Genomic DNA, 26,131 nt, shown 5'->3' on the forward strand with positions numbered 1-26,131 from the left:
GATATAAATTTCTTACATCAACTACAAATGATTCATAATCATTTTCTCATTTTTACCCCTAGGCTTTGAGGAAGATAAACTCCCCTTTGGAGTCACAGATTTAGAAAAAGATATATTATGAATTTTAAAAGTTAGGAAGTGTGCTTTCTATATCAGCTGTGGAAGAATTTTGCACTCAGACTAAACAAGACAAGAGAGGGAATTATTATAAAATATGAGTTTCTGCTCTACAACTGACTTATTTTATGACTTCATGAAAATGCATGGTAATGTGTGTGCATGGGCAGGGGTTGTGACTCTGTACTGCCGACCATGCACACAAACTACAAGAAACACACATTATAAAGCAAGCTCTAAGAGGATGAGGATTTCACCCACTCCAAGCACAGGGTCTCTCACACACAGTCACAGCTCAGCAAATATTTGGTAAATGAAAGATGATGGCATAAGCTTGGATAAACTAAATTCAGTGAATAACATAAGGGTGGACCAGAGGCTGAATCTGGGTCACAGATGTGTTTTACGTTTCTCACACTTAAGAAGATTAAAAACAGTGTTTCTTAAAAATCTGTACTCATTTCCCACACTTTTATTTTTAAAAGACAGGGTATCTCTCCATCATCCAGGCTACAGTACATCGATATACTGTACATTGATGCAACCTCAATATCCTGGGCTCATGTGATTCTCTCACCTCAGCCTTTGAGGTAGCTGGGACTATAGACAGATGCCATGGCATCATGCTAATCTTTTTATTTTATATTAATATTTTTTTAGAGATGGGCTCTCATTTTGTTGCCTATGCTGGTCTCAAACTTTTGGCTTCAAGCGATCCTTCTGCCTCAGCCTCTCACAGTGCTGGGATTACAGGTGTGAACCACTAAACCACTCTCCAATAATTTTAAATGGGAAAAATTCTCATGAAAATCCAGATTTTTGTCTGAGCTCAAAAAAACTCAGAGAATCCAGCAACACAGAGCCTTTATTTCCATTGACTGTAACTGAGAATTGTGCATTTTTAGAGAGGACAGGTGCTCTACCATTTGCCGCAATCACTACCACTCTTACTTGTCAAACACATGGCCAGCTTTTCTCGTTGTCTTCATCTGTCTTGTCCCCACATACACATTGGAGTCTGCAATCCTTGTTATATAGACTCGGGTGTGTCAGTAATTTTTTTTTTTTTTTTTTTTGAGACAGAGTTTCACTCTTGTTACCCAGGCTGGAGTGCAATGGCGCAATCTCGGCTCACCGCAACCTCCGCCTCCTGGGTTCAGGCAATTCTCCTGCCTCAGCCTCCTGAGTAGCTGGGATTACAGGCACGCGCCACCATGCCCAGCTAATTTTTTGTATTTTTAGTAGAGACAGGGTTTCACCATGTTGACCAGGATGGTCTCGATCTCTTGACCTCGTGATCCACCCGCCTCGGCCTCCCAAAGTGCTGGGATTACAGGCGTGAGCCACCGCACCCAGCCCTGTGTCAGTATTTAGACAGATTTCTGGGGATTAGAAGAACAAACAAATTATCTCATAACAATAATTTTAATAATAAGAAAATGTCTAATTTGTTTAGAATTAGAGCTATGCCAGGCCTAATGCTAAGTACTTGGCATAAATGTATGTTTTATTATTTACGATAATCCTAGATAGTAGCTACATATGCTGTCTCTTTTTATAGGTGAAAGGTAACCGTCTCGCTCACAGTATAGCTAAGTTATTTGATCTTATTTCCTATAGTCAAGTCAATGATGTAACACATGCCATAAGGCAGAATAGGTATAAAAGCTTAGGTCTAAACTCCTAATCATTTCACTATTATTTTAACAACTTTGTCATTTTCTAAAGAACAGGAGAAATTCATTGCTGATGATTAGAGGACAAGGGGTAGAATATGCAGAGATATTAAGGTATTTTCTCATGTAAAGAATGATGTAATGCTATTAATATGATAAGTAAACGTCCTTCATTATGTTATAATTAACATATATAGAGAATAGAGGGTTGAGATTAACATGTTAAGTCCTATAAATATGATAGTAAAGTTAGATCAAGAGACCAGGCTATGATTACAAAGAGTAACCAGCTGCTGGGATTGATGTTAGCAGACAGCAGACATAGCCCTATCAGGAATTAGCTCAACTGCAGAAAACTCCTGGGTTCAAGCAGTTCTCCTGCCTCTGCCTCCTGAGTAGCTGGGATTACAGTTCCCCACAACCATGCTAGGCTAATTTTTGTATTATTAGTAGAGACAGGATTTTACCATGTTGGCCAGGCTGGTCTTGAACTCCTAACCTCAGGTGATATTAAGTGTAATAATGGAGATGGATGGGATTGGGGCAGCCTTGATGATACGTGATGAGCACGTTCTGCAGTTGACCACACCTCTTTCTAAAACTCTCACTCTTTACTCTCAACTCCAACAACTGGTTCTTTTATATTTTATAGAAACTGTTTATACACAGCTGTATAAACAGTTCTACAATTCCATTGCTAACCCTGTATGCGCAATATTATATCACTTTGACAACTTCACAACAATAAGGGCTGTACTTCTTATATCAGGATTATAAATTCACCTAGCATATATCCAGTGACTACTGATGTGTCAGTACAAAGACCTGGCCACCTATGCCCAATGCTTGACTATGCTGAAGTACTATTCTAGCTCCAGAGCTCCATATTGTGTCAACTGAGGAATCTGAGGGCCAGTATCATAACTAAACTTCTCTCTCTACTCAATTATGCATGCTTCTCTGTTAAAGGTTTTGTCCCAAGAGCACACCTTTTTGAAAAATTATGCACATTACATTTCAAATCTGAGTCTGTTTTCTGTGCAATTTGTGAGTTTTCTTCCATGTAACAATGCCATCATGCAGGCCAGGTGAAGCAACGTGCCTCCAGAAACACATTTTATTATTATTTATTTAGCAACAACAACTAATATCTATAGAATAAGCAGAATTTCTAAGACGCTAATGAATGTGTTCTGAAAGTAGTCAAATCTGCTCACTTAAATGATCTTAGTTATTGAATCAGATCCCATCAACCAGCATGTGTTACATCATTGACTTGACTACAGAGAATAAGATCAAATGACTTTGAGTTTTTAAATGTTTCAAAACTAAAAGTTCTGCATCCACACTGTACACAGCTGTATAAACAGTTCTACAATTCCATTGCTAACCGTGTATGAACAATATTATATCACTTTGACAACTTCACAACAATACGACTTGTGTTTCCCATATCAAGATTATTAACTCAGCTTTTATTGTATGCCTGCTAGAATTTGTCATTGTTTATAAATACTGCAGAATATATTAAAATTATTTTGTGATTAGCCATATATTTGTAACTTGTATAAGTAACTTGTTTACATGGAATGAACTTATCCTGATTCATGCAGTTTAGGTGATAGAACCATGAATCTCTACAATGATGTTCTATTTCTGCACTTAATGCCATATTTCCCTGAAGTTCTCATAACTTATAAGTGAATCTCTGCTTGGGGATACCACTAAACTATACTGGCCTCAAAATGAGAATTTCTGGATGAATGAATTTCTTTTTGAAAGATTTGTTGAGAAGTCTGCTGTCCAAACAACAAACATGTTTTTTATTCTGTGAGAGCAAAAAATACATCAGAGCTTTGCAGTCATTTTGCTGTGAATGAGATACTAGGGAACCTAGATATTGATTTCCTCAACCCCAGGGCTGCTCACCAGCTCTGAGCTGGTTGCCTGTCCTGGGCTGCTTGTTTTTGATTATTTGCCCAATGTGTCATACTAATGTGGAAACATTTATGATGCACCAGAAAACAGTATAGCAAACTTTAGATTATACAAACACAAGGATTAACATTGAGTTAAAATTTCTACATGCATAGCCCTGCCAAAAAAAAAAAAAAGGCTTCAAAGTTACCTCTGATGAAAAATGTATTTTAGAATTATTTTGTTATAAAGACTCAGTTATAAAACTTAGTGATCAGGCAAGAAAAAAAAAGGAGAATCATGGTAATATAATTTACTTTCTAACTAGGAGAGTGGTTTAAGTCAGTGTTACACACTTTCTAGTATTACTCAAGCACAGTTAATTGTGACACCCTTTATACCAACTCCTTGGAAAGTGGTGGTTGAAGTAAAGCCTGTTTTGCTACAATAAACAAAAAACTAAAGGAAACTAACAGTTGATTTCATGATGATCCAAGTGTTGATATAGTACAGAATAGCAAGCATCTCCATGATATGGATAAAAGTCTGCATGCCAGGTAGAAATAAATGATTGAATTACTGTTTTGTAGACTTTAAAACCTAGAAGAGTTCTTTAGAGATCTTAAGACCCATATGCATCATTTTTCAGATTTGAAAACAGAGGTTCTAAATGAAAACAAAGATTTGCCTATGTTCATGTAGCAAATTGATGGAAGAGCCAGACATGAGGGTGGAGACCTTGTTTATCTTATCCATACTTATTACTCAAATATATTAATAAACAAAATGAGTAGACAATGTAATTTTAAAACTGTATTTTACCAAGAAAAGGAGAATCAAATGGATCACTTGTGAGAATTTGAGAAAAATGAATTAGGACTTAGGACTTTTCCTTTACACTTGGAAAACAAATCTGGTAAGTATGTCTTGGTGCAAAGCTGCTAAGATTTTCAGACAAAATATAGGGAAATGAGATTAACTGATTAGTATTGTGAGGCCAAAATTTCAGTGACAACAGAAGAAATTATTCTTTTAAAACTTATATGCTATGGCTTGACTCTTTGTTCCCTCCAAAATTCGTGTTGAAATTTAGTTGCCATTGTAGCAGTTTTAAGAGGTGGGATTTTAAGAGGCTATCGGGGGATGAAGGCTTTGCTGTCTTAGGTGGGATTACTGCCATTATAAAGGGACAAGTTTGGACATCTTATGTCTCTTGGGCCTTCCATTTCCTGCCATGTGATGATGCAGCAAGAAGGCTCTTGACAGATGCCAGCACCTGTCAAGATAGATGCCAGGCTGGACTTCCCAGCCTCCATAACTGTGAGCCAATAAATTTGTGTTCATTATAAATTAATCAATCTGTGGCATGCTGTTATAGCAACACAAAATAAACTAAGACAATATACATAGTATAGTATCCATTTTAATGTTATATATTATACTATGTAACATATTTTAATGTTACCTATTTGTTATTGTTTTCATATATTTATATTATAAAATATGTAAGACAGCGTTACTATAGAAAATTTTAACAGACACAAACAGAATAATTCACTCCCAAATATTCATTGCCTAGCTTCAATAATTATCAACTCAAAGCCCATTTTGTTGTACCTGTACTTTGCCTCTCTCTTTCATATCATTTTGAAACTGATCCCAAACCTTGTATATGTTTTCTTTTCATTAACATAACAATATCATTCCCATACGTCTTCATAATATGTTCTTAGTACTATCAGACATTCAGTTAGTATCCAGATTTTTGTCTTATAAATATCATTATTATTGTTATTTTGACAGTTAGTTTGGTTGAGCTAGAATAAAAGTAAGATCCACATATTGAGATCAATTGCTGTTACTCTAATTGTCATGTTTAATCTATAGGCTTTCTTTCATTATTTTCAGAGTATTTTTTTTTTTGCAATGTATTTGTTGAATAAACAGGATTGCAGAATTACCGTCATTTTGGATTTCCTGCTTGCATGCTTAGTGTATTACTGTATTGTTTAACAAGTTTCTCTGCACTCTGTATGTCCTGACACCTGATAGTTGCATCCTGAGGCCAGATTAGGTACAGGTTCCATTTTTTTTTTCCCCTGCTGAGACTACTATCTATATTGTACATTATATAAAACAAGATTTTATAAGATTCTGATTATGTGATATTAGTAGCTATTGATTATCGATAGCTAGATCCATAATTTCACTGGGGACTGCAAAATGGTGATACTTTATTTCTGCCATTTCTTCTTCATCAACTAAATGGAATCCTTCTACAAAGAGAAACCTGCTTTCATCTACAGTTCAGCCACCCCAAAATACAGTTTGTATAGGAAAGACAAGATAGATACATGATTCTTTACCTTTAGCGGTTTTAACTCAAGGAGTTGTTTTTCTAGTATTTCTCAACATTAACAAATTTTTATGTCTTTTTAATTTTATTATGAACTCAATATTTAAATATATTTGGTATAAAATAATATATTCCAAATATTATCTTTATTGGCTATTACACTGTACCATCTTCACTTATCTGTGTATATCACTAACTGTATGTAAATTTTTCTTCGATTAAAAAAATGCCTTCTTTGACTATTTCTATCTACTTCAAATTTGCTCCTGTCCTTTTAAATAAACTGGTGATGCTTGATATCTGATAGTACCTTCAATCTGCTAAAACAGAATGTCACCTGAAAATTTCCCCAAGTACCACTAGTTTCTAATAGAAAGTAATGGATTTTAAGGCCACAGTATGAATTTCCTAGGGACTCATTGCTACTGCATTAGTTATTGTTTCTAAACCTTTTTAGTATAAAAAGTTTAAGAATGTTTTAAATAAGATACAATCATGAATTCATACTGATAACTGTAAATCCACATTTTAAAATACAGGTTTTTATTTAAGCTCAATTATATTAAATATGAATCTCCTTTCTTTAAAGTCAAGAATCCCAGTGCTCAAAACACAGGGAATGATGGGATTAAAATATTACATAACCATACATTTGTTTTATCCCACAATATAAGCACAAGCATCAGAACAAGACTACCAAGACTACAACCAATATTATAACTATAAAAGCACTTTAAGATTCTTTTTTTTTTTTTTTGCAATTCAGCTTGTCCTTAGATATATTCCACTAAGAATATTTAATGTCTTGTATTTTCTTGAAACAGTTCCTTTCCTTCTGTTTTTTTATTTAGTGTATTTATTGTTAAGGAAGTCTTCTATTGGATTTTGTTTTATAATTAGGCAAATGATTTATATGATTTTTAAGCCAAACCTACAGAACAAAGCATATTCTGAGAAGTGTAGCTTCTCATGTCCCATCTACTCTATTCTGTAAAATAGATTTTTATTACTCGATCACCTTTTTAACAACAAATGGAGCATATTATACATACTTTTTCCCCTTGTTTGTTTTGCATAATAATATATCAAAAAGAGTTATCCCAATGTGATTGTGTTATTTTACATCCCCACTAGCAACATCCTCGAGGTTCTGTTGACCCACATCTTAGCAGATATTTTAGTGCTAATTTTTTAATTGTATTTACCCTAATAACTATAAAACTGTATAACATTTATACCTAATATTGCATAACATTTATACCAGATGACTATAATAGTGTATAACTGCCATTATAAAGGGACAAGTTAGGGCCCCTATGTCTCTTGGTGTTAATTTTTATTTTCCTAAAACCTAATAATGTTGAACACATTTTGATGAACTTTTTGACCATTCATATATTTCCTTTTATGAATGAAATACATTCATGTATTTTTATTTTTGTGAAGGCTCTGTTCATGACACCCATTTTTATAGATTTATCCTTTTATTACAGATTTATAATAATTCCTTAATTATTATTGAATCAGAGATGTATAACATGGATATTTTCTGCACGTTTTTGACTTGCCTATTCATTTTCTTACTGGTGTCTTTTGAAGAGTTGATATTTCAAATTGTGCTAAAAGGAAATTTGTAAGTTTTTCTTTTATGGTCTGTGCTTTCAGCTCCTTGCTAAAAGATCTTTGCCTACCTCCAGTTTACAAAGGTACTCTCCTGGGTTTCAAGCTTTGTACTCTTAGCTATTATGTTCATATCTATGACCATCTTAAATTAATTTTTGTATATGGTGTGAGGTAGGAGTTAAGATCATTTGATTACATTTGTTGAAAGTACTTTTACTTTCCTCATTAAATTTCATTGGCATCTTTGTCCAAATTAATGCATTGTATATTATAAAATTTATTTCTAGTCTCTCAATTCTAGCCTATTAAGTTGAATTTTCTTACATCAAAATCATATAGTCTTGGTTATTGTAGCTTTTTATTAATTCTTGAAAGCAGGTAACCCAAGTAAACCAACTTTGTTCATTTCTTTTTTTTTTTTTTTTTTTTTTTTTGTTGCTAACCTAGGTAATTTGCATTTTCAAATAATTTTAGACTCAGATTGTTAGTTACCACATACACACACAAAGGATAGCTGAGATGTTCCTTAGGATTGCATTGATTCACTAAACAAATTTGGAGAAAATGAGTATCTTTAAAATATTGAATTTTCCAATATTCCATAAATTTTCTCATTTATATAGATCTTTATTTTTTTATTATCATTATTATTATTATTATTTGAGATGGAGTTTCTCTCTTGTTGCCCAGGCTAGAATACAGTGGGCACAATCTTAGCTCATGGCAATCTCCACCTCCTGGGTTCAAGCAATTCTCCTGCCTCAGTCTCCCGAGTAGCTGGGATTACAGGCACCCACTACCATGCCCAGCTAATTTTGGTATTTTTAGTAGAGATCGAGTTTCTCCATCTTGATCAGGCTGCTCTCGAACTCCTGATCTCAGGTGATCTGCCTGCCTCAGCCTCCCAAAGTGCTGGCATTACAGGCGTCAGCCACTGCGCCCAGCTAATTTTTGCATATTTAGTAGAGATGGGATTTTGCCATGTTGCCCAGGCTGCTCTCAAACTCCCGACAGCAAGTGATCTGCCCCCCTCGGTCTCCCAAAGTGCTGGAATTACAGTCATGAGCAATCATGACTGGCCAAATTTTATCTTTCTTGATGTCAAGAGTTTTATGCTTGCTTTTCTTTCATTTGTATTTGGTATTTATTTTTATTCTTTACCTTTCTGAATCTCTTTTTAAGTGTGTCTTTCAATATGAAGATAGGGTCTTTCAATATGAAGATAGAATTTTGTATTGTTAACTAATATGATTTATTTTAGTAGATGAGTTATGCTCATTCATATTTACTAATATATTAAAAATAGAGATTAATATATTAAGAATAATTAAATGTAATTAGTAATGTATTTGGTCTCATTTCCTCTTTTTAAAATAGCATATAAATATATACAATTCTTCAATATAATTAGCTTGTAAATATGTGCTCCATTTCATTTAAGGCACAATTGCATTTTTTTTCCAGTAGTAATAGTAATAGAGGTTCTAATAGTAAGGTCGGCTAATCAAGCAGTTATTTCTTCAAGCTGATCACTAGTTTGTTTGTAAAGCTATTGATGGAAGCAGGCTTCTACAGTATTAGGATCATGGGATTTGGGGAGCACAACACATATCTCCTCTACCTAATTTTTTAAGCTCTATAATCACAGGTAATATTAGAAGTAGTTCAACCTTGAAGTCAATGAGTTATAGGTTCATATCTCAGCTCTACCACTGACTAGCTGTGTGAACTAGAAGAGTTACTTTACTTCTCTGAACTTCAGAACCTGGCAACATTATAAATACTTATAATGTTGTAAGAATTAAATAACATCTGTAAAGCACCCCAGAAAGTAGGAGAGCAATAAAATGTTAGGTACACTTTGGTCTAGAGGTAGTGCTGGAAGGTTGTTTCTGATACTTGCTTTCTCATCACTGACAGTAAAGAAAACAGTGAAGTCAGTACTACCTTAAGTTCATCGTATTACCGAATATGATTGTAAGCCCCCTCCCCCCCAAAAAAATATGGACACTAAACGTGTGTGACCTCAGACTGTCAACCAGAATAGTTAGAAGCTTCTATTACTTTTATATTACCAGCTAAATAGAAACTCATCATTTTTAAACTCTTAGAAGGAACCCATGGTCCCATGAGATCACATCTGTAGGCTCCAGGCTGGGAATCACAGGTTTGCTGTGTCTTAACTCTCTGTCTCTCTCCAGCAACAGCAACATGGAAATGTGACAGCTCTGATTGGGCAGCCATCTGTGAGCTTTGATGGAAAGCACTGTGTGGTCTGGTATGTCTTTATACAGAAACATTAATTAATAGAATTCACTCTGGGTTCACCAACATTTAATTAACTGGATTAATTGAATTTCCACTGATTACAAAAAGTATAACAGCACCAAGTTGAAGGGACTACTTTATTGGTGCAATTATAAATGCTCCATTTCATGATGGTGCTAGTCCTCTACAACCCCAAGGATATACTCAGGGACAAGTGAGTCTGTTGGAAGTGACCATCTTTGTGGCATGGCCTTTTATTCACTCACTGGCACTTATGATGCCTCTGTTGAAGCTTTGTAATTATACTCAGTGACTATTACCAGAGTGTGATAGACTTGGTGCAAATAATATGCTGCTTTATTTTCACCTTCCTATTGATCTCCCACTTGGAAATATGCAGGTGAAGGGGCACTTTCTTCAAAAAATAATGAAGTTTATTCTTTTTTTTTTATGATCAAGAAAACAAAACAGGCCATTTACAGAAAATTGGCAATATACAGCAAAATAAATAAAACATAATAGATAATATATATTAAATACTTAGTATGTCATAAGCAATGTCCTAATGCCTTATTTTCAAAATCGTATAAATCAAATGTTCACAGCAATTCTATGAGAGCATTATTATGAGTATTACTGTTGTTGTGATTCATTTGTATAGTAAAGGAAATTGAGGTTCTGAAAGGTGAAATAACTTTTCCAAAGTCACACAGCTAAAAATAAAATTTATAATCTCACCTTTGAGAGACATCCACTTTTAATATTTTAATAGTTTTTTTCTCCACACATATATATTGTTTATATCATGACTGTGCCAAGCATGTTAAATACTTTATTTCTGTTTATGACAAAATTTTGAGATGAGTTTAATCATTCTTATAGAGAGAAGAAAACTGAAATAATTCATGGTGATTAATTTGTTCAATGTCATACAACTAGTAAATGTGAGAGTCTAGAGTACAGCCCAAGTACTTCTGACTCCAAAGAATATAGCCTATCCAATATATATTGCTGTCCCACTTTCTCAACAATATTAAAAATTATATCAGTGTGGAGATTTAGGCTGTAGACTTCCATACACCAAGACTATGTTCTGTTCATTGGATCGTCCTCCCGCTTAAAGATTCATATTCTGTTGGACACAATTCTCCCTACATAGTATAGAAAAGACATCAAAGTTTTGTAAACAAAGTTTCAATGCATTTAAGTTACACACACACACACACACACACATGCACACACACACACACACACACACATATATATAGTACAGCGCCTGATATAGTAGGAACAGAGTAGAGATTTGGAAAATATTTATTGAATGAATAAATGACTATGCAAATACTAATAATTAATCCATCTCCTATTGTGGATATGTAGAATTTTTAAAGTTTAGATCTATGGTAAACCACACTGTTTGTGAATGATGGCAGATTCAATGCATACAACTATTTCCACTATCTCCTGAAACTTCACTGAAAATTCCAGTCACGGGAATTTTAAAGCATAAACATAAGCATAAAGGAGAGAGACAATAGGATAGGAGATGACAGGAACAAGTTTTTGAAAGTTGGAAAGCAAAAGGACGAGTAGTAACTGAGTTAGTAGATATGACAGTGTAAAATTGTAAGCTGGTAGTGAAAAAAATGAAAAATCAAACCAATATTCAATGTGGAACCCAACAGGGACTCAGAAATCAGTGGTATCAGGTACCTGGGCAAGTATAAATTAAGATTCTGCTATAGAGAGAAAGATTGTTTGAAAGATTTTTTAATTTTTTTAAATTCAATGCATCAAACAAAAGATTTGCTCAGACCTCATTTGCTTTTGTCATTTATTTTCAAAACTACAAGGAAGAACCTTGTCGTGGACATCTATGTATGGTCATTTACCAGGCCACCTGGCAGAGATGCTTTGAGTCCCACATTCTTGGGCCTGTCTGTTTGACATACAGTTTCCCTGAACTCTTCATTGCTCTAGCACTCCCTGTGTGGTCAGTCTAACTAAAGTGAGAGAGCAGCGCAGTGAAAGAAGGAATCATTTGAAGGGAAGAAGAAGTAGTCTCTTAAAAGCCACCACTAACTACTCTAGTGAGAAGGTATGAGCCATTATCAGACTGAGAGGGCACCAGGTGCCTCAAGGTGACTGATGGTCCCCTACCTATCTTAGCCATTATTCTCTGAGACAAGCGTGGAACCCAAATGCCTGGCAGTCCCAGGATATGTACACATATATCCTGTCCATATGGATGGGTCCATGATTTAATGCTAACAAACATATCTCTAGGAGAAAAATAGATGTACTAATAGACAAAGATTTAAGCTGTGGAAAGAATCATCAATCTTCTCTGCTGTAATGATTACTTTGCCTTCCTTTTCTGTAATGTGATATTTTAAAACACATTTTTTATTGCCTATGCTTACTTTTCAGTTTTTACACATTATAATCCCTAGTCAAATTTCTTCTGACTATACTGCAGAGTACTGTAGGTGTATCGATTCAAGAGTCTATTCTAAGAAATTAATGTGAATTTAATTACTGTCACCCATATAGATCTATCTATCTATCTATCTATCTATCTATCTATCTATCTATCTATCTATCTATCTATCTGTCTATGGACATGTAGGTGCAGGTATTTTTAATTTAGAGGTTAGAATGTATTTTTTGTCTAATACAATGCATGCTTCTTTCAGAAAATATTTATTAAGCATTTAATAGTTTGAGGAACTCTAGTTGAACCTTAACACATAGTAGGTAATGAATATATATTTTTAGAAAGAACAAAAATAATTAATGCCAACAAAGAATTCAAATAGGATGTGAATGCTTCCTGAAAGGCACTTGTCATTTCGACAAACCTGCTTTTGCAAAACTATGTTGAATGCAGGGACCTTGATGCCATCAACAATCTTTTATTTGTTGTAAATTAATGGGTGGAGCAAACATTTACTATACTCCTTGGCCCCACTCCATCCCTGACTCCACTCAGAATATTCAATTCAAGATCGTATTAGACAGCAGGGATGAAGTAAGAGTCTGAAGTCTCTTTTGTATGTAAAACTGGATCATTAAAAATTGTTCTGACATTTTGACACATTAAAATAGCTTTTCCTCAAAGTGGTCAAGTCAGATAATAGAGCTTAATCAGCTAATTTGGAGTGTGGCGTTTGATGCCTGGGCCCTTATCTCTCCTTCGTATTTGTAAGCAAACATTGAGAAAATACTACAGAAAGTAATTAACACAAGAAATATTAGCAGAGATGGGTGTTCTTGAAGCTCAGAAGAGAAGGACATTACTGGAGAACATAGTGCTCCCAGGAGAGTTGATAAGAAGGTGAGATCTGGGCTGCATCTGAAGGATGAAAGAGAGAAATGACATGAGCAAAGGCACTGGGTTCTGTTTAAGGGGCTGGATTGAAGTGTTCATGTTGGATAGTAGTGAAAGATAGAGAGAGAAAGAAAATTGATGCAGGATTGCAGAACAGCTAAGCTAAAGAGATAGAACTTTGCCCTACTGGCAGACAGAAAGAATTCCTTGTAATTTTGGGTGCCAGTTGTACCGAATATTTAAAGAATGTATAAGTAAAATCAGGCCAGATGACAACAAGGTGACAAATGAACTCTGAAATCTCAGTGGTTTGCAGAAACTAAAGTATTTCTCATTCACTGTATATCTAAAGAATGTTAGCAGGGGCTCTGCTCCCCATAGTCACTCAGGGACATAGTCTGACCAAGACCCTAGTGTTTTTCAATGTTACCATCTTACATATGGTTTCAGGAGTTGCCAGGGCCAAGGAAGAGAGGTGCTAGAGTGTGGCTGGCATTGGCTGATAAGCATGACACCAGAATACTGCAGCACAGCCCCCACCCACCCTTTTCTTGCTGAGAAGAGCCTTTTTTGGTTTGTTGCTCTGCTGTCACCATCTTGAAGTTGTTAATTTTGGATAAAGAAGCCTCACATTTATTTTACACTAGGTCTCACGATTGTGTAATCCATCCTTAGGATGGCACAGGAACTCCTGTGACCATAAGTTCTATCCAGACCTTGTTGGCTGGTTAGTACGCAGGGCATGACTTTGATTTTTGCAAGTGTAGCTAAGAAATTTAGTTTTGTATGCACTATTTTCTAGTGAACACATAGTGTATTTTCTTCCACATGAAATTCCCTAAGCAGTAACACCAGTTCCATGCAAAAGTACTATGCTGGAAGTTAAATAGCATGGCAAACAAACACTCTTCATGTTGAGTGATTCCCATTAGCCCAGTAGGTGCTACAATATATGGATAAACACAGAAAGATGTGACATACCTGCCCTCTAGAAACTTATATTCTAGAGTAGTGTATTTCACACTTTAATACAAATCTTTTGAGTAAAATGCAGATTCTGATAACAGATATGAGAAGGGGACTGTGGTTCTGCACTTTTATTATTTTTTAATTGAAATGAAAAATTGTATATTCACAACATATTTTGGTATAAATGTTTACACTGTGAAATGGTTAATCAAGCTGGTTAATATACCCATCACTTTACATACTTATCATTTTTTGTGATAAGAACATTTAAAATTTACTGTTAGTACCAGCTGCATTGACTGACGTCTGTAATCCCAGCACTTTGGGAGGCCAAGGTGAGTGGATTCCTTGATCCTAGGAATTCGAGACCAGCCTGGACAACATGATGAAAGTCTGTCTCTACTAAAAATACAAAAAAATTAGCTGGGCATGGTGGCATGCACCTAGTTCTAGCTACTAGGGAGGTTGAGGTGGGGTCACTTGAGCCCAGGAGGTCAAGGCTGCAGTGAGCCAAGATCATGCCACTGCACTCTAGCATGGGTGACAGAGTGAGACCTTGTCTCAAAAAAAAAAAACAAACAAAAAATCTACTCGTAGCAATTTTCAAGTATATAATACATTAGTATTAACTGTAGTCATCATTCTGCACAATCAATTCCCAGAACTTATTTCTCCTATTGAACTGAAACTTTGATGCCTTCAGCCAACATCTCCCAATTCTCTCCTTTCTTTACTTCACATTCACCCCTTGGTAGCCATCAGTCTAGTCTCTACTTCTATGAGATCAACTTTTAAGATTCCACATAAAAGTGAGATCATACAGTATTTATCTTTCTGTGTCTGGCTTATTTCACTTAACATAATGCCCTCCAGGCTCATCTATGTGCCACAGATGACCTTTTTAAGGCTGAATAGCATTCCATTGTGTATATGGACCACATTTTTCTTTATCCATTCATCTATTGATGAACATTTAGTTTGATTCCATATTTTGGTTATTATGAATAATGCTGCAATGAACATGGGAGTACAGATATTTCTTTAGCATGTTGATCCTGTTTCCTTTAGATATATACACAGAAGTAGAATTGCTGGATCGTATGATAGTTCTATTTTATTAAGAATAAATATTATTAAAATGTTCAGTGTAGCTAAAGTAACCTATAAATTCAATGCAATCTCTATCAAAATTCAAATGTTTCTATAGAAATAGAAAATATTCTAAAATTCATATGTAGCCCCAAGAAACCCAAATAGCCAAGTGAATGTTTAGCAATTTTTGCATTTTTAATAAGCTCTCAAGTAATTCTGATGTTACTAGTTCATAGAACTGGACTTTAGGTAGCAAGGTGCTAAATAATGCCATAAAATAAACATATATAAGATAACAACAAATTAATGCAATTACACCTTCAAAGGCATTTCTGCTGCCAATTCATCTAGTAAAATAAAATGTTTGTTCTGATTATTTTTAAAAAAGTGAGGCTTTTTCTGTTTACGATGTCTATCTTTCAGCAAATCCGTTTTCCTTTTGCATTTCCAATATGTTTGCATTCTTAATTTGAGAAGGGAGGAAAGGGCTCTTCTCATTTGCAGGTTTATTCTTGGTCTGCTTCCATAATTGGTAGTGTCAGAGGACTGTGATTAACATTCTGTTTGTGAAAACCTGCTCACCTTAGAATATGCCATTTGGCAAAATTTTGTCTTGCATCTGCTCTCTGACAATAACCTCTTTGTTCTGTTTAGCCCAAGGAAAATGGCTACTGTGGGATCCCTGTAGATGACATTGGCAGCAGAGGAATTAGAAGGTGTGCTCATCTGGAATTGCAAGAGAGAGGATAGATACCACATTCATAGGAGGTGGCACAATTCTGAGGCTGGGCTACAGCCAGGGTATCCTGAGGAATGTTTCTCTTCTTTCTCTCCCATCTCTCACCTCCCAAAAAGTTGCAGTGTTATATTACTTAACTAGTTTCATGGTTTACAAACTGAGAAAAGTCAAATAATTTGTCTCAATAGCAGGGTGCATCATAATAGCATAAGCAAATTAAAGGGAAAGAATTCAAAAAATTCTCCTGGGAAGACCCTATTTTTAAGCAGAGAGAAGAATCTATGAACATTTAAAGCTAATAGTACCTAGGCTCTTGTTCTGACGGCCATTTCAAAGTGCCTGTTTTCCAACTGAAAATTTTAATACCCTGGCCATGTGTACTTGTGTTATGCCTAAGACACTGTACAGTTTACCAAAGCATTTTAAATTATGTCATATCACTTTATAGTCAGGGAAACATTTGAAGAAGGCAGGAACCATGAGACCTTTGTCATGGATGAAGAAATAGAGATGCCAAGATAGTTATTTAACTGTGAGCGCAGCTCCACAAAGCAATGGTTCTGGAACTGAAGCCCAGGTATGATTCCTAATTCCAATGTTTGTTAAGGATTAAAGCACATGTCTAGCCTTTCATTCTCAATCTCACTCTATCTTTCTTTCACTTTAGAGTGAAAGATAAAGTATATGTTACATAAGTAGTATTGTTAAATCTGTCTTGTTTAGTTTAATACGTTTAAATGAGCCATTGTTTTTTATTTTTCTATTTTACATGAGGGGAAAACGGAAACAGCAAAATCTGTTTTGATTGTGCTAGAAATATCTTATAGTTATTTATTCACTTTAGGAATGCAGTGCTGTAAATTATACAATTAATAACAGTGTGGAAATTTTTCAAAAAGTAACTGATTTGCATGGGGTTTTGAATAAATTTTATTATTTTTTTCCACATTTTTATGACTAAATTTATTACTAAAATTTTTATTACTAAAATTTAAAATACAGAACAATATAAAGAATAATACAGTATTCCTACATGTACCATATATATTCAATAATTATTAAGATTTTGCCATAGCAGTTTTAATTATTTTTCTGTATCATTTCAAAGTAAGTTGCCAGGTCATCCCTGGGCCCTATAAATTAAGGTCAACATTTCTATATAAAATTGCCATGACACCTAAAATAATTAACATTTGACATTGCTTTTTTAAATTCATATCTGAAATTCTGACTTTTAATAGGATAAAATTTATATAATTTAGTTATATTGTTTTCAGCCGTCTTTTATTATCTGTCACCATACTATTTGGGTCTGAATTTTATATTTACCTATTGTTGTTGTTGTTTAATTCTAATTTTTATTGGATGGTTTATGATTTCTTTTGCTTTTTGATCTTAAAAGATAAGTAAATTGGGAAGGTTGTAACTGCATATTAAATTGTTAGCTAATTATACTCTATAATAATTCATAAATTTATACTTATGCAGATGGACATATCTAATCGGAAAGAATAACTTCCAGTTCACTTTCATATAAAATGAAGAATTATGAACATTTTAGTTTCATTCTCTTCAGATTTTTCTTATTCATGACTAGTTTACCTGGGTGTCCTAGTTTTCTTGCTCTTTGAGGGTGTGTGTGTGTATGTGTGCGTGTGTGTGTGTATGTGTATGTATATCAATCATGCCAGTTGGATATTTTTATTGGAAATGGACACATATCCACCAAGTGGCATTTTTAAATGTAGCTGACAAGAGAGAAATATTGGAAACCATGAAGATACTAATGAAAAATAGTAAAGTATGGCACATCCATACAATGGAACGTGGGGTGAATCTACATATGGAATGGAGGGCACTGAAAATGGTAACTATGTGGAGGTAATAGGTATGTTAATTAGCTTGATTGTGGTGATAATTTTAAAATGTACATGTATATAAAAACATTAAGTTGTACATCTTATATACAATTTTATATATTGTTATACTTCAATAAAGTTGTTAAAATATACTCAAAACTCATAATTTCTTAATTATTTTACTAGATTTACTATCTAAACTCTTGAGTTATTTACCTCTCTTGTATCTATATAATGGAAATACTATATAATGGTGGACTACTGTGTTTTTCTTTCCATCTCCACATTCAGGAATGTCAGATATGTTGCTTGAAATTGGCCATGGTAAGAATATTTACACCACAGGAACCAGCAAACACTACAAATAAGGGTCTGTATATTGTTGTTGGTTTCTTGGTCTTTTGGGTTTTTATTGTTTAAACTTAACAAAGTGAATAAAACATTAGTAATATAGATTATACTTTAAAATGTTTTTAACAGTTAATCATGCAGAGCACAGAAGAGAAAATAGCCTTTTAGTATTCGGCAAAGAAGCCATTGATAAACCAGTGATATTCTGACATATGTATTTCTTGTTTCAGTTTCACTGTCCTCATTCACATGAATGAGAAGATCAACCCATATTCATGTTGGAACTACACCTGGGGACTAGATTGTTAAACATTTACCAACACACCATAATCAATCCCTCAGTCATACACCACGCAGCTAAAAATGCTACCTCTTCTTTACACCCAATGTGCAAGGGAATAGAAACTTGATGCAGAACTACTTAAAGAAGATTACCATATAGTACTAGAAAAAAAAGGGTGAAAACAAAAGGACTAAGACAGCTCTTGTTAAGATATGACTGCCTGCAGTTTCTGCAGTGGTGAATTCCATATTTATTGAACTTAGGCCTAGATCTGAGAGTTAGGGCTATTCCATAGGGCAGAGTGCATTTCTACTAGAAAAATACACCTAAGAAAATACCATGTTTTCCAGCTTGTTTGAATGAACTCCACTTTTTCAGTTTCTAAAGCCATGTCATATAGAGTTCTGCAAAAGCCACCAACATTTGCTCCTCTTTGCAAATGTGTACGTATGCAAATGATGTCTCATTTCATCCTTTCTCCCTCATTTACCTCAATTCCATTTAACTCTGAAGAATTTAGTCCTGCGCTCACAAATCATCACAGTTCTAAAAGATCATTCAATCCAATAAGAAATCAGATTCCACCAGGATATTTCCTGTACTTCTATAATCCACCCGAGTCAAGAGCGATAGAAGAAAATGGTTTCTAGTTGGAAGATAAGTGCTTTAACTGTCAGGTTGTAGGAGACATGATGTCAGAGTTCTTTACCAGACAGCTGGAAGGCTGATGTGGACTCAGAGAAATTCCTTGTGTTTGTCCAGTTTAATAGGTGCCTTCATGCACATCACCACATTGGGTCCTACAATGGTCCTTTGAGAATGTCATTTCAGCAACATTTATGAAGAACCACTGAACCAGAGGTTACTATAGAAGTGAAACACACAAAATTGGATAAGACATTGCCATAATATAGAAAAGGGTGCTCCCAAGCAGTGCATTTTTAAATGGCTCTGCAAATAGAGGAAGTCTGACAGCTAGAAAGCTGTTGAGTAAGAACAGCCTGTGGCCCCAGAGACCAAGCCCTATCTTGTAGACCAGCTTCTGGTGTTCCTGGGCCTGTTGGCCCTCAGATCCTTCTATTACCCTTTGTCTGACATACTCTGCAACAAAGGGTGAGGGAAGGCTGACTCTTGAAATCTTGTTTACTAGGCTGCCAGGTCATTTGGCATCTTACTGGATTTGAACAACAGAGGAACTGGTACAAGACTGGGGTGTGGAAAAAAGGAGAATCCAGGGTATTTCTCTACTCTCTGTGCCATGGATATCTTCCCCAGCATGTCTAAATCTCTTCCATGACGCCAGCTCACTCCAGAAAGCTCTTCCGAAGTTCACACTTCTATCAGGTGACCTTGTCCCTGGGCTCCAGGAACACCTCCCTATGTCTCTCCAGCCTAGGAATGGTATTACTTTCTTCCTGATGCTCATCTCTAGGTAACCTCACTGTGAACTATATGATGAGATTTCTGTGTTTCTATTTAGATCCTAATACAGGTATCATCAAAATTCAAGATTCATAGTCTCACTGTAACGATAACAGCAGCTAACACGTGCTGAAACTCCATTAGGTTCCAGGTACTATTCTGAAGATTAGAGATTCTCAGGGTAGGAATTATTGTTATTCCACTTTACAGATGAAGAGACTGTGGCACTGTATATTTATATTATCCTCAAATTTATAGTAAATTTTATTTAGAGCTCCAGTCAAGTCTCAACTGGGCTACTGGACAGCAGGGGAAGGGTTATTTGTCACTCTTTCTACAAAGCATTATACAAACATCTATGTTCTCAAACAGCCAACATAGTGGTGCCTTCTGTATTAAAGAAGATAAATCAAAGGCATTCAAACCTTGGAGACCAAGCCATAGTTGTCCGTGTCAGTCACCTCTTTCCACACACAGAATTGCCTTCCTTTACTAAAACTTTCAGGACTTGAATTTTATTTTATTAATGTAGGCAGAAATATGAAATGTATTATGTCTACATCAATTGGGATACATAAAGAATCATACAATCACTCACAATCTAGACTAGAAAAGGCAGGTTTCCCAGAGCAAGGTTAATAACACGCCTTCATATGTAGTCACAGTATTCACAGATTCTTTGGTATTGCACTAACAAAATAGGATAGTTCCCTGACCCCCCTCCCAGAATGTAAAACAGGGGTGTGGCTTGTCTGTTTGGCTGCCTTGCACTCAAACCCCTTACAGAAGGATGATTATACAGATGGGCAGGTCAGGAACTGGGGTGAATGCTTTTGGGCTCCAGCCCCATGGTAGCATCTATGACTCCCAAAGGCTGAATAGGTGTGTTACAGTGCTTTTTTATCTCTGCCATCCACAGAGGGCTTAAGTGTTAACCAGCTCTGTGCCTTCTTGGTACCCAGGTTCCTGTCTGGCATCCAGGAAGAATCAGGTTACATGGACAAATTGAAGGATGGTGAATGCAGGGGAATTTATTTTTGGATGGAGGTGGCTCTCAGCAGGATGGATAGAGAGCTTGAAATGGGATGGAGTGGAAAGATCTTCCACCCAGAGATCAGCGACCCCATAGCCAATCTCCTCTCTGACCATCCCCAGCCAAACTCCTCAACATTCAAACACTCCTTCTCTTCTTCTCTGCTGCACTGCTCTTCTGTTCCTATGCTGTTCTGCTCATGGATCCTGGGGTTTGGGGGATAAATGGGTATGGGATAAAGGGGTGTTGTGGGTCAAAAGGCAACATTTGGGTGTGAAAATAGAAATGCCTGTTCCCATTTAGGGCCATGGGTCTCCAGGCTTGAGGGTGGAGGCTTTGCTAGCGAACCACCCTCTTCTACCCAGTGTCTCCCTGCCTCCTGTCCATATCACTAAAAGGACAGGAATTTCCCTGATAATGTCAACCGAAGCAAGTGGTGTCTACCCCTCCCATTCCCGATTCTTGTCTCAAGTAATGCATAATTGCGTGAAGTTAAAAAGGAATTCCACTAATGATTAAAGGTGCTTATTCATAAAATAACCTTAGTTTCTCGGAGCTGAGCACAACTCTAGATGATAAGAGTGCCACCAGAGTCCAGGTGTCAGAATATAAAGCATCTCACCTTTTTACCAGAGCAGTACTTTATGTTTATTACCCCTGCAAATGTGTGTGAAATATATACCACTGCCTTTTGTCAATACCATTTTCATCACCACCAAAAGCCAATTTAATAAGCTCAGTTCATCAGACCTATCCCTTTGACTACTTCCTTTCCCAAAGGGAAATATAATCCATTTTTAACCATTTGGATACTTAAAAGATTCTTTTATGTTCAGTCTCAGTTCATTATGAATGGAATACATTTCATTCTTCTGTTCCATTTACTCTGGCTACATGCTGTATTAGATTTAAGATGCAATGTCTCATTGCATTTTTAGTCAGGAAACAGTTTTCCTGAGTGCTCCTTAAACTACTTGAACTTGGCACTTTCTGCTTGCAGTTGCCACATATCAAAACCCATCAGCACTCAACAGCTTTTGAAGCTAAAGGTTGAACAATGACCAGGAGTTAGGTTACCACAAAGTGGCCCTCTGGATAAGTTACCAGAAGATACACATTTCCCAACACTCATCACAATGGTATTATACACTTTATTTTGCCTGTATTGCTCTAATGCTGGGGACAATATGCCTTTTTTGGTCACTGTTAATAGAAAACAAAGAGATTTTGTAATTTAGAATACGTGTACCATAAGCAGAAAAGACAGAAAAATGAAAAAACATGTGCTGACTTTTTTTGTTGTTTATTGTTATTGTCTTTGGTTTTAAGATTATATTTATATGTGCAATCCAATTAGGCATTTGACTTAAAAAGTTAACTCAGTTAAGGCAACTGCTGTCATTGTTACTGGAATTATTAACTACTGTCTGTTGAGCACTTTCTATATGCTCAGCATAGTGCTAAACATTTTTATGCATTTCCACAGTTAATTTTTACTCCATCTCTAAAAGTATTATTTGCCTCATTTTACATATGCAAAAATTGAGGCTCAAAATACATTGGTCAAGATCTCACTACTATTTAATCTAAGAATTGAAATGAAAAACAAGGCCTTCTGCTTCCAAGCCCCAGGTTCCATACCATTATTATCTCCCTTTAATAAGTCAATATAGTAAAGCAGCTGCGTTAGCAATTGATATTCACTGGGAAGAAACCTGTTCATGATTATTATAAAATTTAAGTAAACAACTCAAATTCTATTACCTACATTTTTTTTCCAAAGTTACTAAGGAGGAAGTTACCTATTAATGAGAAAACAGTTTTATAGGCAACATAAATTCCGTTTGTAGAGAAACTAATTCAGGTAGCACTCTTTCTTGAAATTTCTTGCTAGATAGCTGATTATGCTATAGACGCCAATTGAAAATGCCTCTTCCACCTTCTGAAAGACTCTGGACATGTGTCTCAATAAACTTTAGTACATAGCTTATGCTCTGTAAATACTGAGCCCAGATCATTTTTGATGCCCACAACAATAGCAGTGGAGAACAGAGAGACATTTTGCTACTCCACTGGCAGAGGCCCTTTAAAAAATGCTTTGGTTTCTTCTTCACTTAGCCCCAAGGACCCTATTTTGTTTTATTGGACATAAGAGGGAAAGGAAAGCACTGACGTTTGGATATTGATTTAAATTCATCAAGCCATAGCAATTGTCCCCTTGATAAAACTAAGTCTTTCGAAGTCATAATTTGCCAAGATTTGTCTGAAGAGAAATACAAAAATATCTTTGTGCTGAGAAGGTCTCTTGATGGTATGAGATGATTTGTGCTGCCCTCCCTTTCTCATACAAGTAATAACACTGAAATGTAATCTAGAAAGCGTTGCTGTGTGGAATAAAGATATAACACGCAGGTGGCCCAATCTAGTTTGGAGAGACCACCACGATGCGGTGCTGGAGCTCAGCACCCTGGACAGGAGATGCGTGTACACTGAGCTTGAGATATATTTTAATCAATTTTGGTTTGTATACAGATCATTTTATGGTCTGGGGTCTGCTGAGAAAAGATGCTTATTCTAATTTCTTGGCATGCTCTTTTTCTCTTTTTCACTCCAAATAAATATTAGTAGCTCCTGGCTCCTGTCTATGAAATGATAAAATAATTCAAAAGTGGCTAGCAAATGTCGATAGGATCAAAAATTATCTGAGAATAAAGTTAACCATAATACATCTCCTTGCCCTTCTAGTCCATCTGAAAGCACTTGGCACAAAAGTTCATATTGCATTATCTCAAATATCCCTTTTATATCGGGGTACTAGGCTATTTTTTCCATGCATATAAAGACCTCTTAGGACCAGGAGAATAGGGCTTCAGCTCTCCACACTGAAAACTTAGTTAACTTGTTTCTTTATAACTTCTTTTTGATTTGATGCAGTCCTTCTTGAAAGATGTAAAGCCCTCGGGGTTAAATCAAAATTGAGAAGTCCACTCAATACAGTGTCTTTACATCTGAACATGTAGTATTGAGAGGACTTCACAATTTGGTTTAGTCAAAATCTAGCCACTCACATCTACTAACACACTTCTGTGTCAGTGTCTGTTACCTCCAAATGCTTGCTTCCCTGCCTAGCAAGATAGAAAAAAATGCAAACTAAATTCAAAAACTTCAACTGATACATAATTATTTCAATATATACTAGAAACCAGCACTGTGATTGGCCCTGGGAATATAATAGAGATAAACATGATCTTTACCTCATAAAACTTACATGCTACTAGCAAGAAAACAAACAAAAAGAGTTTATTAATAAATACAAAATTAACAAATAATGTGCTAAGAAGCACACAACAGGGTCCTGAGATACCAGTTAAAGGGCTTCTCCTTTAGAGTGGTTCTCAGGGAGGATCTGAAAACAAGAAAATGCCAGTATGGGAAAACTAATGGGGAAGAAGGCACCAGCAGAGGAAAAGAAATGTGTGCAAAGGCTTTAAAGCTAGAAGGGGCATGGCTGGGGACATGAAAGAAAGCTAAAAGTGACTGGAGCATAGAGAATGAGTAGGAGAGTGGCTTCAAATACAACTGGAAGGTTGGCAAGGGCTGAAGTAAGAAGGTAGAACATGGGGATATGGCATTGATTACAAGTCCAATGAGAAGTCATTAAAGAGTTTTAAGCAGGGAAGATATGCAATTAGACTTGAATTTTTAAAAAATGTCTCTGGTCACTGAGTAGAGAATATATTTAAAAAAACACCTTTATTTTAGGTTCAGGTGTACATGCATGGGTCTATTATACAGGTAAACTGCATGTCATGGGGGTTTGGTGTACAGACTGTTTCATTGCCAAGGTAATAAGCATAGTATCCAACAGGTAGTTTTCCAATCATCACCCTCCTTGCACCTTCCATGTTCAAGTAAGCCCCAATGTCCGTTGTTCCCTTATCTGTGTCCATGTGTACTCAATGTTTAGCTCCGACTTATAAGTGAGAATATATGATATTTTGCTTTCTGTCTATGTATTAGTTTGCTTAGGATAATGGCCTCCAGCTCCATCCATGTTGCTACAAAGAACATAATCTTATTCTTTTTTTGTGGCTGCATAGTATTTCATGGTATATATGTACTACATTTTCTTTGTCCAGTCTACCATTGATGGGCATTTAGGTTGATTTTATGTCTTTACTATTGTGAATAGTGCTGTCATGAACATACACATGCATGTGTCTTTATAGTATAATAATTTTTATTCCTTTGGGTATATATCCAATAATGGAAATCCTGGGTCAAATGGTAATTCTATTTTAAGTTCTTTGAGAAATCACCAAACGCTTTCCACAATGGCTGAACTAATTTACATCCCCACCAGTGGTGAATATGCATTCCCCTTTCTCCACAAAGAATCCATACTAACAGGGAAGTCAGAACTAGTAAAACAAGCAATTGCAACAGAGAGAGTTACACTCATTTATGGTATGTATGTGGTGACAGGGAATCACTGTGGACACTGTAGATGGCATTGCAGGGGGGAATGAATTCTATCCCTTTCCTTTCACAACTCCCAACATATCCTGTGATGTAAAAGACACGTCCAAAAACGCAGACGTATTGCTATTTTCCCACCTACAAAGCCAATGGAATGTCAAAAACTAACTTTTAACTCTTAGGTGCCAGGGTTCAAGTTGTAAAACACCTAAACTTAGCTATTCTCTCAAACAACTGACATGTTCAAATTTGTGAATGGTAAGTTTCAGGAGTTCCTTGATTCTGGAACAAAACTTATTTGTGAATATCAAGATTCCTGTCCACCCAGTGCAGGTCTTCAAAAATTAGAATAATTCTTGCCAAATAATCTTGTACCATTTACACTAAAAGAAAAGCACAAGAAATACACATGGAGTATTTTTATAAAAATGCTTATTGAATGCCTACTCTGAACCTGTCATTTATGTAGAACTTACCACATATAAGGCATTGTTCTAAATGCTTTATATTGTTAATTTATTCAATCCTAAATCAACCCTGTGTGTTGGTATTTATTTATATTAGCCCATTCCATAGATGAGGAAACTGATTCCTAGAGTGTTTGAATAACTTCCTG

General features: G+C 35.6%; 1 protein-coding gene across 12 annotated transcripts in view; it reads right to left on the minus strand.

Annotated features, from left to right (window-relative positions):
• PRELID2 (PRELI domain containing 2) overlaps positions 1 to 26,131 on the minus strand; it is an 856,521-nt gene that overhangs the window by 332,808 nt on the left and 497,582 nt on the right. Inside the window, exon 13 of one of the 12 annotated variants that reach the window (XM_064366462.1) lies at positions 19,374 to 19,446. The exons of the other annotated variants lie outside the window; for them this stretch is intronic. The gene's annotated coding sequence lies outside the window, so the exon portion shown is untranslated. Of the gene's footprint in view, positions 1 to 19,373; positions 19,447 to 26,131 lie in introns of those variants that run through there. 12 annotated transcript variants of the gene reach the window in all.

This window comes from Aotus nancymaae, unplaced genomic scaffold (assembly GCF_030222135.1).
Source record: "Aotus nancymaae isolate 86718 unplaced genomic scaffold, 86718_ANA_hifiasm-v0.15.2.pri h1tg000064l_1, whole genome shotgun sequence".
Lineage (NCBI taxonomy): Eukaryota > Metazoa > Chordata > Mammalia > Primates > Aotidae > Aotus > Aotus nancymaae.